The 12856-nt window shown below is 48.6% G+C and overlaps 1 protein-coding gene and 1 long non-coding RNA gene across 2 annotated transcripts in view; one reads left to right on the plus strand and one right to left on the minus strand.

Moving 5' to 3' along the window:
* RTL1 (retrotransposon Gag like 1) overlaps window positions 1–1366 on the minus strand; it is a 23409-nt gene extending 22043 nt beyond the window's left edge. The window contains exon 1 of the mRNA XM_035261507.3: window positions 1289–1366. The gene's annotated coding sequence lies outside the window, so the exon portion shown is untranslated. The remainder of the gene's footprint in view (window positions 1–1288) is intronic.
* LOC144577479 (uncharacterized) lies at window positions 726–9256 on the plus strand. Its single transcript, XR_013521595.1, has 4 exons — window positions 726–873; window positions 4079–4144; window positions 4916–5111; window positions 8088–9256. It is a non-coding gene; the product is annotated as an uncharacterized LOC144577479 (long non-coding RNA).
* The last annotated feature ends 3600 nt before the right edge of the window (window positions 9257–12856 follow it).

A 12856-nucleotide genomic window follows, 5' to 3' on the forward strand; every position in this document is an offset into this window, starting at 1 on the left:
AGAGTTGGTGCTACGGGAGCTTCTTAAAGGCCTAAACATGTGGGCTGCCAGCCCGGGCAGGAAGCCATGCTGCAGCCTCCTTGGCCGTGCACCGGCCTGCCTGTCTCGGCTCGGATGCCTCCTGTAACAGGGAGCTCCCTCTTCCCCCAAGCAGCCTGCTCAGGGCTCGCATACGGAGCTGCTTTGCCGAGCCCTCCCCTGCCTTTTGCATCTGACTTCTTGACTGTGCAGCAGTCCCCTAGCCCTCTCTGCCCTCCGATCTCTGCAGGCTGCAGGCTCCCTCTCTTTTCAGTCCTCTCCTTTCTGTGCTGAATGGCAAAACCCCCCACCAATGGTGGAAATAGGTTTGGGGGCCTCTGGACCTGTGCTAACACCTCTGCCTCTGCTCCTCTAGACCTGGGACAGAGCTCTTTGCCCTGCTGTTCTGCAAGAAGCCCAGGGGAGGGCGCGGTGCTCCCCTCCTGTGGCCAGCTACTCCATGTCTATCTGTTCAGCAGCTTCTGAGCCCTCTCGGGTTGTTGTATGGCCCCTTTTCCAGTTGCCAGGGAGAACGCTCTCTATGCAGCCCCCTGCCTTTCCTGCAGGAGCAGCTGGACTCCCGGCTAGCCTGGTCAGCCCTGTAGCAGAAGCAGGAGCAGCAGCAGGCAGGGCTAGGGTCCCCTGAGCCCAACAGACCGACTTGACTCCCTGCTCTCTAGCTGCCAGACAATTCCCTTTACTTTTCAGAGTCTCAGCTTTTCCCCTGTGAAATGGAGATGAGAGTTTCTCTGTCACCGGCTTGAAGTGAGGACTAAATGAGATAAGTGAGCCTTGCACACATCAGACACTTCATCAGTGCTTGTGCAGTAGACGGTGGGACCCAGGGGGAGCGAGGTATGTAACAAGTGTTGCAAGAGAGAAAACAGCCTGGCCTTTCAATACCCTGCTCCGAATACAGACGGGGACCTCTCCTGGCAGAGTCCCCTCTGCTGGCTTAATCGCACAAATCAAGTCAGCCGGAGGCAGCCCCTGGCCTAAGGAACTCACAGAAGATGCAGCAGGCGGCAGAAATGACAGGCAGAGCACACATCTGCATTTAATAGACCGAGAATTTGCATTGTATCTAACAGCACGAGGGGTAAAGCATGAAGGCATAAAGGAACATTTTTCCCAGCAGCTTCCTTGAAGGGCCAGTTTAGACAGGGAGGGGTCTGGGGAAGAGAAACCCAGCGGGGTCCAGGCATCCCATAGACTATGGAATAGACATCCATCCACACACTCATCCCCCAAGCCAGCGCAGTGTGCCTACCTTCCCCGGGCCCAGTCCCGAGCGTGAGGCTGGGATGAAGTGATGCCGGTGGCTTCCTGTCCTTGAAGCTCAGTCGGTCTGGTGGGGGAAAGAAACAGGGACTAAGTCGAGGCGACCAAGAGGGGATGAAGGCGTGGAGATTTACGGAGCCCCATCTTGGAACCAAGTCCAGAACTGGGTTGTCTGAAAAGAACTCACTAGGGCAATAACCCTGCACACTGGTCTCATGGGCTCCATTACATTGATGAGGAAACTGAGGCACAGAAAGGCAAAGTCCTATACTCACCGTCTCTCAGCTGGTCTGAGGCCGGGCCAGGATGGAACCCCAGATTCTCCGAGGCTCCCCACCACACCCTGCTGCTGAAGGCTGCTCAGCGAGCCTGTGCCGAGTGCTGGGGGGGTGTGGGTGGGCAGGGGACGGATTGATTAGTTATAAGCACCTCCCAGCGGTGCTTGAGATCCCAGCTCCTCTGTGGCCCAATCCGTTTGAAGGGCAGATTCAAAATTAGGTGGTAGCACCTATGGGCAGAGGCTTATGAAAATGGCATTATTAACCTGATGTGGAGAGGGCCCTGCCTGTCTGCAAGTAGATTGCAGATAGAGACAGAGGGGGCTGGGCTTGTTTGTGTGGACAGTGAGTTAGAGAGGACGCAGAACATCCAGGGGCCCTCCGGGGCTTCCGGACAGGGAGAACCAGATCTGGAGGGGCTGGGGCTGGGCAAGTGGGAGAGGGAAGAGGGGGCACAGCTTAAGGGTGCCCCAGCACCTCAGGGAAATGCCCCAGGCTGGACTTGGAGGAGGCTCTGCAGCCTTGAGTCTGACACAGACAGGGACTATGGCCCTCCCCGCACCTCGGTTTCCCATTTGGGAGATAAGAGATGGAAACCAAACACCATTTCGAGAAAAGCCCCCGTTCCCACCACCTTCCCGGCCCCCCTCTTCCCCCACCACCACGATCGCGGTTGCCAGACACCTGTCTGCTTGTCAGAGCAATATTCAACAGGAGAGTTCCTTCCGTTCCTTCCTGGAGGGAGAAGGGAGAGGTGTGGACGGGGAAAGGGGAGGGGAGAGGTGCCCCCCCACTCAGAGAGGCCGCTGAGCGGAGTTCTGCATGGGTAGGAGTTGGGCCACCGAAGATTTGTGCCAACTCACGGTGCGGTGGAATCAGACAGTCTGAATTCTTCAGACACCAGCCAGGCGTCTGTGGCGCCCCCACGTGCCACAAGGGGGCTGCCTGGGCCACATTTTTGAGTCCGAAAAGTGAGGAGGGGGACAGGCAAGAGGGGCCGGCGCTTTTGCTCAGGCAGCGGCGCTTTTAACTGCGACAGATGCGTGCGGTCCAGGGGAGCCGGGGAGCCGGGGAGCCGGGGAGCCCGGGCCCGGGTTGGGGGCCGGGGGCTGCCGGGCGGCGGTGGTCGCGGCGGGGGGCGGGGGCTGCAGGGCGCGCCCCTCCCTCACGGGCGGCTGCGCTGCAATGCAGCAGCCGGAGAGGTCCTGTCCGGTGTCTTTCCAAAGTGGGGAATGAGACGAGGGAGGGAGGGAGCGCTGGCTTCCAGGCGCTGCGTGGTGGCCGGGCGCCCAGGAAGCCGAGGGGCCAGAAAGAGAAGAGTGGGGGAGGAGGCAGGGCGTGGCGGCTGGACCAAGGGGCAGAGGGAGGTGGGTGTGGATCCGGGGTCGGCGCTTGTCAGCTTGCACCCACGAAGGACGGAAAGGAGGGCTCGCTCCAGAGATACGGGGAAGAGTGGGGCCGAGCACAGCCAGAGCGGCTTGGCACACAGTTTTAGGGCAAAAGCATCAACTCCTATCTTTCAAAAAAATAAAAATAAAAATAAAAAAAGTAAAAGCCAGAAGAAAGACAAAGAAAAAAACAAAAAAGAAAGCATTTGAGAAAGCTAGACAGCTGAATCCTTCCCGGCATGACTGAGCCGGCCACCCGAGTCTTCCTTCAAAGCTTGTCTAATGGGACACTGCGTTGTCCCAGTAACCAAAGTGGGACCAGGGTCCCAGGGAAGGGCGACTCAGGCACCGCTCTGCCTTGAAGAGAGGTACCCTCAGGCCCTTTTCCAGCCAGGGAGGGGTCTTGGGGTCAGGGAGGGAACTGGAGGGCTTGGGGAGGTGGGCTGGGAGTGAGGGTGGCGTGAGGAGCACTGGGTGGGGGGTTCAGGGCTCTCTGGGCTTCTGCAGCACTCTGCACCCTGGTACATGGTCCTCAGTCCACTGAACGTGGAATGATTCTCTTCTCTCTGGATGCAGCCCCTCTAGTTCCCTTTTCACTTTGAGGGATTTGCCTCTGTGAATCAGTTCCTACTACCCGGCAAGATTTCTCTCCTACCCCAGGCCCCTTTGCTCTTGTGACTGGCACCCTCCACCCCCAGCCCTTTATCTCCCGCACTGTATGTTCACTTGTTGATTTAGAACTCCCTTTATTATAGGAAATTTCAAACAACACAAAAGTGGAGACGATAGTGCATATTCTTACACAGTTCGCTCAGTGCTCATATTGTCATCACCCAGAAACAGTGTTCATCAAACCCTGGCCCCTCTTGTTTCATCTAAACCCTAAACTCTGCCTCTGCTCCCACGCCTCAACTCCTACCCCTGGACTACTTCCAAGTAAATTTCAGACACCATATTGTTTCCTCTGAGCATTTTTTGTTTATATTTATAAATAAGAAATTTTCTTTCTTAAAAATATAACCACAATACCATTATCACAGATAAAAAATCAGTAGCATTTCCATAACACCGTCCGGCAAACACTCTCGATCGACTCCTACATTTCTTTTACAGTTGGCTTGGTCAAGTCAGTGTTGAAAGGATCTCCTGCTCTTTCAAGGGGATCTGGGGCTCTCAAAGGTAAGTAGGGACACAAATTTAGGGATTGAATATCTGCCTGGACCTTAAATGAGAAACCCAATCTCAGCAAACCTCAGTGTTTTCACTGCAAAATGGGGTAAATTCTGGGTCTCTGCTTGGGTCCTCGGGAGGGTTAGAACATTAACCCCTGAAGCCCCCAGCCTCACGTCTAATACGTTAGAGACACTCAGCAAACAGTAGCTGCTAGAGTAGTTCTTTTTCCCAGAAATCTTTAAAGGGGAGTTGGGCAGGGGCAGGAGGCATAACACAGCTGGCTATCGTCCATAAAACAAAGGTCCTGGCAGCCCAGGCTCCCTGAGTGATTAAAACAGCACTCCCACCCATCCCAAAAAGGGCAGCCTAGAGTGGGGGGCGTCTGGGTTCGCTTGGACCTCCTGGCTCACCGTTCAGCTGCCTGACCTCAGCAGTTGTGACCTGGGACCAACAGGGGACCCCGGCAGGTGCCTATCCACTAGATGGCACTCTCTACTCTGAGTCTGTGGGGGACCACCACCCCAAACCACCTTGACCACTGCCCAGCCCTGGGTGCCGCCAGAGAAACCACTGAAACATCGCAGATAATTTCTAAAAAGCACTTCTCAACATGTCATGCAAGATGTGGTGGCCTTTTTTTCCTTGCATAATTCCCAGCCAGATTGCAGAAGCAGAGGGAATGAACATTTAATGACTTTGCTGAGGCCAGACACGGGTATGTGTCCACTCTCTTTAAATCCTCACCCTGGCAACATCTGATTTCCCTTTATTTTACAGACTAGAGGACTTTGAGAGGTTCGTAACTTGCCCAAAGTCGGCTGGGAAGCAAGACTCAGGATTCCAACTCAGGTCTGTGTGATTTCTCTGCAAAATGGAGAGGTGGAAGGATGGATGTGAGGTCTGGTGGAGGGAGGATGACTGCATCCAGATACATGCATAGATGGAGAGATGGCTGGCTACCTGATGGAAGCTGGTAAGACGGATGAGTGGACTGAAGCACAGGTGGTGGAAGGAGAGAGGAATGAGAGAGAATAGTCAATTTCTCACCAAGATCAAAGGCTTACTTATCTTCGAAGAGAGGTTCCCTCTGAGTGGAGCTTGCTGGTGAAGCTCCTGCCTTCTGTTCTGCCTCTGAGCACACTGGCTGGCTCAGGTGGCTGTGGGACAACAGGTGGGATGGCAGCTTACAGGGATCAAGTCCCAGCCGTGGTGCTCCGTGAGCTGCTCAGTGGCAACTCCCTGTCTCTGCTGTTTTTACGCAGCGCTGAGGAAGAGCAGGCATCTGCCTTTCCACTTGCTCTCCTGGATGACTAAGCCCTAAGCCCCAACCGCATGCACAGCCCTTCATTGGCACTTGGCATAATTTTATCTCCTCTAAATCATCACAGCCAGCCTCCATGATAGCAATTTCCATTCTTAATTAAGCAAAAGGAAACCAGAGTTTAGGAGTGGTAAGTGACTTACCCCAAATCAGAGGGAGCCAGTGCAGACCCAGGATTTGAACTCTAGTCTTCTTTCCTTCCAAACTTATCCCCTCAACCTGTTTATTTCCTTTTCTTTGACCATGTCTGAAAAGCTCCGCATGCCTTGGGGTTCACTCATGTTGGACTCACTCTCTTGCTCTGTCAGTTAACTGAACTTCTCATCCAATCAAATCCAAGTTTATTTCCCACGTAATATCTCTAGTGTGTTGTATTTGTAATGATCACACAAAGGCCACACATATCACTGCAGTACACTTAATCAAGTCAAATTAGATTCCTGGCATCTCGTATTCTGACTGAATGCTAATGGTAGCGTTTGTAAAAGTGACCCCTGTGCCAGACGAGGAGGGTGAGGACGGGACGGAGGTCTGAGTGGCAATCAGGGAGCCTCGCTGCACATCTGGCTTAATGTTAGCACACGGGTTTTGAGAACCTATTCAGAATGTGTGGGCCCTGCCTCACACATTCCAGGTGCTAAGGTTTCGAACTCAGCTGCGCCTGTGAGTTTGGACAACGTATTTTATTTCTGTGCCTCAGTTTCTTCAGTCGTACCAGTGGTACCTTACTAATAGTGATAGTACCTTACAAGTTAGTCCTTGAGGATTAAATCAGGCAAACATATAAATTCCTTAAAAGAGAGCATTCCAGACTGGGCGTGGTGGCTCATGCCTGTAATCCCAGCACTTTGGGAGGCTGACGTGGGAGGATCACTTGAGCCCAGGAGTTTGAAAACAGCCTGAGAAACATAGGGAGACCCTCCCCAATCTCTACAGAAAAGCTAAAAAATTATCTGGGTGTAGTGGTGCACATCTGTGGTCCTAGTTACTTGGGAGGCTGAGAGGAGAAGATTGCTGGAAAGTCAAGGCTGTGCCACTGCGCTCAGCCTGGGCGACAGAGGGAAACCCTGTCTCCCCCACCCCCCGAGAAAAGAAGGCTTCCAGGTGATGAGCATTCAACAAGTATTTACCTACAGTGAAAATGACAGTCGTTATAAGTATTGTTATTGAGGCGTCATTTGATATCATTGTCAGATAAGAATCAATAGCTGAAGGGGTGCTCAGAGACGCCTGTGAGCTTGTCTTTGGAGAGAGAATCAATGGAATTGAAACAGAAATACTAATTTAAAACTAGAAGTTCTAGTGATGGAAGTAAGAGTTCCATCAGCAAAGGGACATGATCCATCTAAGGAAAGATTAAGCCCTAGGAGAGGCGAAACTCCTGTGGAGGACTTTCCTTGCCATATAGGGAGTTACACAGGGGTTGGATGGGAGCTGGTGAGAAGCTGAGTCGGTAAAAGGCAAGGTAAATCGTTAAAAGTCTCTTAATTAAAGCTTCTGAGGTTGAATGAAATTCGTTAACCTTCATGGTTTCTCACAGTAGTGGACAAGGTTTTCCAGTTCTCATGTATGATTTCATTAAACTTCTTTCCCTACCTGTTTTTTTGGGGGATAAAATAGTTATTTTAGAAACATTTCTTGACTTGTTCTTTTGGAGGCTGCCAGCTGGAAAAATTCTGAGACTCTTACCATGTGGGGCTTGAGGACCGGGTGGCCTCCTCCCATTCCCGGTACATCATGTCTGTAACCTGAGCCCAGGTGGCATGTGGCTGTGTGTGGGGTGGCTCTGGGGGGGCATCAGATACCCTAACATCTAGGTGGGAGGATATGGGTTTAGCATGTTGAGTTTCGCTGTGATCCCAGCATTGCCTGACTCCAGAGTCTGGGCGCGTCCTGTGAGAACTGTAACCCCTGCAGCTCCTCCGAGAAGGACAGTTGATTCACTCATTCAGGTCTAATGGTACAGCCTGGGAATTCCCTCTGCTTTGGGGGCTGCCTGTGTGGGAGAAACCTTCACAGCTCCTCATGATTTACTCTCACACTCAAGTTGCGGGCTGGCTGCAGGAGTTTGCTGCCAAAATGAGGCATGGGGAAGCAGTGGAAAGGGTGGCTCCGGAGCCACGCTGCCCGTGTTTGCCTCCTGGCTCAGCATCGCTTTGCTGGGGGGCCACTTACAAGTCATCTAACTCCCCCGAGTCTGTTTCCTTAGGTATAAAACAGAACTAGTAATGTCATTGCTCAGTCATCGTCATCGCAGTGACTTCCTCCCTCGTGCCACTGCCTGCCCCTTCCTGCTTTATTTTCCTCCCCAGTTCTCACAATCTTTGATCCCATGCATTATACTCACCTTTTCTGATGGTTTTCTGCTCCTATCCACCCACCAGGATGCGAATTCTCATAGGGTGGGGATCTGTCCGTTTTGCCCATTGCTGTATTCCCAGCACCCAGACCCAGTACCAGTACAAAGTGCATGCTCAAAAATTGCCGGGGGGAAATTTATAAGATACTGTGGAATTGTATCCACCCCAGAGGAGTGTCAATGTATGCAAAGTAGGCAGCGTGGTGCTTGGTACAGAGTATGCATTCAATAAATATTGGCTAATTATGATTATTATGTCTAATCCGCAGGGCTGTCGTGAGAATCAAATGAGATAATGTATGCTGAGGCATGCTGTGAACACTACGTGCTGGGTACAGGAGGTACAATATTAATGATCCTTGCTGCTTGGAGGGAACCTGTACTTAAAGTGTGATGCTTTTCATTTTCACACCACTTGGGAGGGAGGAAAGGCTGGTGGGAAGATTGCCACCTGAGGCTCGGGGAGGGGACAGGCCTTCCTCAAGGGACCCCACGGTATGAAGAAGGCAGGAGCCAGTCTCCACACTGGTGGTCTTCCCATGACTCCCTTGTGAAAGTCCCCAATGGACAGATTGATGTATATATGACAATATCCACGTACACCATAACTATACATAATATATAGAATTATTTTTAGGTCCCTGAGTTGCTCTGAGAACAGTTGTGCCAGGTGGTGCCCACCCAGGACAGGCGGGGAGGGTAAGAGGGAAACTGGCTGTGTATGGGTGGTGGGGCCCATAGTGAAGCCTCCTTTGGTTTCTTGGAATCAAGTTGGACATCAAGAATCTCATGGCGTAGACTTCCCCAAAGGCAGTCCCATTTCACAAAGTGAATTTTCATTTTCCAAAGCTCATCCCTTAGTTGGATTTCTGTTCTTCAGGGCACTTGTTTTAGCTCTGATGGCATGTCCAAAAAAGAACAGACCCCAACAATTTCCTGCCCGAGTCCCATCCTTCCCCCAAACCCTTGGCTTGACCTGAGCATTGAGCTAATTCATTTCTTTGATCAAACTGGGGACTGTCTGAGCAGTGGGGTGGGCGGCATGGGACAGGGATAGGGTGGGTGTGCACAGGTGTGCAAGGCGGGCTACTTGAGGGCTGGGCGATAGTTCAGGTCACCCTCCGGTTGGACCCACGAGGGCGCTGCGTTCCTCATTCTACAAATCGTACAAGTCGGGGCACAAGACAGAGAAGCCAGGTCACGTCTCTGCAGTTACACAGCTCACGAGTGCCTGCTGGGGTGGAACCTGGTCTGTCTGTCTGTCTAACACCAGAGCTGCTGCAGAGGGAGCCAAGATTTGGGTGAGGGAGGGACTCAGAGGTGGGGTGGAGGGTTTGTTTTTTTTTTAACCTGGTTGCCATTGGTGTATAATAAGGTAACTCTGCTTGGGGACTAGTGCTGTGACTGTCTTGCCTGAGGAGGAAACAGGCACAGAGAGGTTAGTTTGCTTTCCTGATGTTGCCCAGCTAGTTGTGGGTTGAGGTTGGATTTGGGGGGCACTGAGGTGTGAGCATATGTGCTGCAACCACTGCGCTCACTGGCTCGTGACATGAGCATAGGGGTTGAAGCCTCTGCCATCTTTGTTTGAGGATTTTTGCCAATTCCCCAGTGGTAGGTGTGCTCTGAAGTCAAGCTTGTGTATTTCACACTCTCCCTTGACCCTTCTTTTTAGCCTTCAGTTGAAAAATTCTGCAAGCCACTGATCCATGGAAAATATTTACGAATACATATATTACATATATGTTTTAAATTTATTTACATATATATAAACATATATTTGGAAAGGGATTGTATCCAGGAGATTTGGGAGTGATTGTTTAAGGTAGAAGGAGGCAGGGGCATGAGAGGGGGAGGGATGGAGGTGGAGACATCAGTGGTAATTGTCAAGGGTGGTTTTTTTTAATGTTTAAAGATGTTTATTAAAGTGTTATTATTTTTTTTTAAAGTGTTATTTTTTAAAAAATTTATTTATTTTACTTTAAGGGTGGTTTTAACAATCAATACACTAAGAGAGAGGCATGCTGGCAGCAAGGACAGGAGTGGGATGTAAACCAGGAATGGTGATTAATTCTCCACAATTGAGGGACATTAAAAAAGAGATCAGAAGGGTTTGTGGCTATTAATTTTGTTATTAAAAATAATCAAGGAATAAAGAAACAAGGTAATAAAGACCCCAAATGGGACAATTTTGAGAATGTGTTTTAGGCAAAGGATTATAACTAATCCAGGTCTGGTAACCTGACATTAACAAACAGAAAAGGCCTCACAGGCTATTTTCTTTCTTCTAATGGGCTTTATGTTCCATAGAATGGGCACGCTGGGGTTTCCGTGCCAGAGAAGGTGACTATGGGCAAATAAAACCTGGCTGCATGGGTGTTGATTGAACAGTTAAAAATGAATGAGTGCGTTAACAGTCAGGCATGGACCAGTGATGGCAATGTGTTCCCCACTCCTCAGCTTTATCATAGATCACGGATGAATAACGATTGTATGTATTTGCATTGTATGTATTTACGTTGCACAGTGTGACATTTTGATAGACACATATATTGTGACGTGATTACCTTAATCAAGCGAATTAACGTATCCATCACCTCATGCAGTTCCCTTTGTCTGTGTGTGCAGTGAGAATACGTAAGGTCTGGTAAGCACCTTTCTATTCTCTGCTTCCGTGAGGTATTACAGAACAAAACCCGGGTTCCAGGCTGTTGAGGCTGTGGGTGGGAAGTGTGTCAACAAGTATACAGAAGAGTCACTGGTCTTGGGCTGAATGGTGACCTGAAGCGTAGTGGCTGCGTAGTTAAAAATGAATTACACGAGTACAGAAGTGACGAAGTGAGAGTGCCAAGAACGGACCACAAAGACCGTGTTTTACCAGCTGAAGACTGAGATTTATCCGTTCATGTACAATTGTGGACTATTTAAAATAAAACAATACCTTTACCTTGGTGGATAGAGGTATTTGGATGTACTAATCGATATTTTCATTCTAGTTCAGTGGTGGATTCATCTGTGTTTGTATTTTAAAAAAATATGTGAAAACACTGAAAAGGGCGAAGATGATTGCTGCTCCAAGTCTGCGTCATCTGCATCCGTTATTCAGGAAGAATACCTGCGTTGGTCCCTTCTTGGGTAAGACTCAGAGGGATGTATGTTTGTGATAGTCATAATTCTTGTTTTTGATTAGAATGGTAAATACACTCATCGTAAGAATAAAAATTAATAAATGAACGATTACATGCAACGAGAGGTATGCTTGGACCAGTGGTGGGACTGTCATGGAACACAGATGATAATTAATCCTGTGCTTCTCACCTGATGGCCATTAAAAAATATCTAGGTTTTAAAATTCTTTTCAGTGTCAGCCTTGTGTTCCACAGAATGGAGGCTCCAGAGTGAAATTAATGATACTTTGTCAATGAAGGTCTTGACTGTGAACTCTATGGGAAATGAGCCGTGAGCCAACCAATGTAAGTAGTGTTTAGTGTTGGTGTTTTGAAGCTGGGCGGTTGGTTGATGGTTGTTGATTGCATTATTAAATGTGAATGGACACATACATAAAGGCAAAGATGACTCGCGTGATGAGAATGTCATGAACCAAGGGTGATTAATTTCATTTAGTGTAACTGTCACCAAATAAAAATAATATTACCGAGCTGTTCTCTGTAACAAATGAGCAAAGAAAAGGAACACACACGTCTCCTACATATATATCACACACATCATGTGTTATGTTTATACATGTATCTTGTATGTATCACTTACGTAATATGTGTTGTTTATTTTTCATATTTTCAGGCTGGGGTGGGCTTATATATATATTTATGGGGTAATTAAACATAAATAGATGCGTGTATAAAGAAGATCAAGAGAGTCAAGCATGAACTATTGAAGACAATGTACTGTGACCTAAGATTTATGATTACACAGCTCTACAAAGTTGTGAGACATTAAAACACGAATATTTATGCTGTTTCATTCATTTCAGCAGCATTCTGCTGTTAATTTATGTGCCGCACTTTTGCATCAACACTTCCCTAATGAAGAAGTTTGAGGCGTTAAGTCAGTGGCAGAGGGCCACATAACGAAGTGAGGTCTTGGTAGTTTTCTGTTGATTGAGTAGAATTCGTGAATGTTCTTTCATGATTTTTGTTTAAAGGGATAAGTAAAATTTAAAAGGGCCAAGCATAGATAATGAGGATGATATTTCATAGAAAGTGAGGCTTATTAATTAAATTCTACAGAAATAAAGGCCATTAAAAATGATCCAGGGTGTTCATTTGTCTAATAGTTGCTGTCTGTTGCACGGAATGGACAAATCATAGTTTATGTAGTCATGCAATATTTATGAGAATTTTCACTCTTATTTGGGTAGATAAGGTACTCAAGGAAAATGTAATTAATAGTTGATGTTCTTCAGTCTTGCCTGGACAGTTATTCAAGGGTGTTCATAAATAAGCAAGTGAATGAATGAACAACCACATGAATAAAACAAGAGAGGGCAAACATGGGACAAAGGTGACTGTATCTCATTTTACATGTAGTAAATTCTTTTTATTGTATGTAGCTTCAGCATCCGTTTTGAACCCAAGTTTAACGTTCTAATTCCAGAAGCAGGCTTACTCACCCTTGACACAATTTGCAGTTCTTCGAGTCCCCCCAGTTCTTAATGTGACAGATCCAGATATAACTACCTTGTACAGCCACTTCCAGGATACTGCCTCCCTAAGGAACAGCTAGACGCAGCCCACTTGACTTTCCTCACTGACCCCACAGCCTATGTGGACCACACAGATATAGTGGCTTGCTCTAAACTCACCAGTGAGAACTCTGAAGGAAGCCTGCTTGGGAGATGCCCTAGACCACAGGGCAGGCTTTCCCCTTCCTGGTGGCTGTGTGAGGCACACGGGACCTGTAAGTAATAAACCGCTTCTGTTGTCTCATTTCATGTGTTTTGTTGAGTTGCTTCCTGTGTGTCTCACCTGACCAATACACTTAAATCAAACTTCTTTCCTGGTTGGAGATCTCCTAGAGAGTG

The sequence above is a fragment of the Callithrix jacchus genome, chromosome 8 (genome assembly GCF_049354715.1).
Source record: "Callithrix jacchus isolate 240 chromosome 8, calJac240_pri, whole genome shotgun sequence".
In the NCBI taxonomy this organism is placed as follows: Eukaryota; Metazoa; Chordata; class Mammalia; order Primates; family Cebidae; genus Callithrix; species Callithrix jacchus.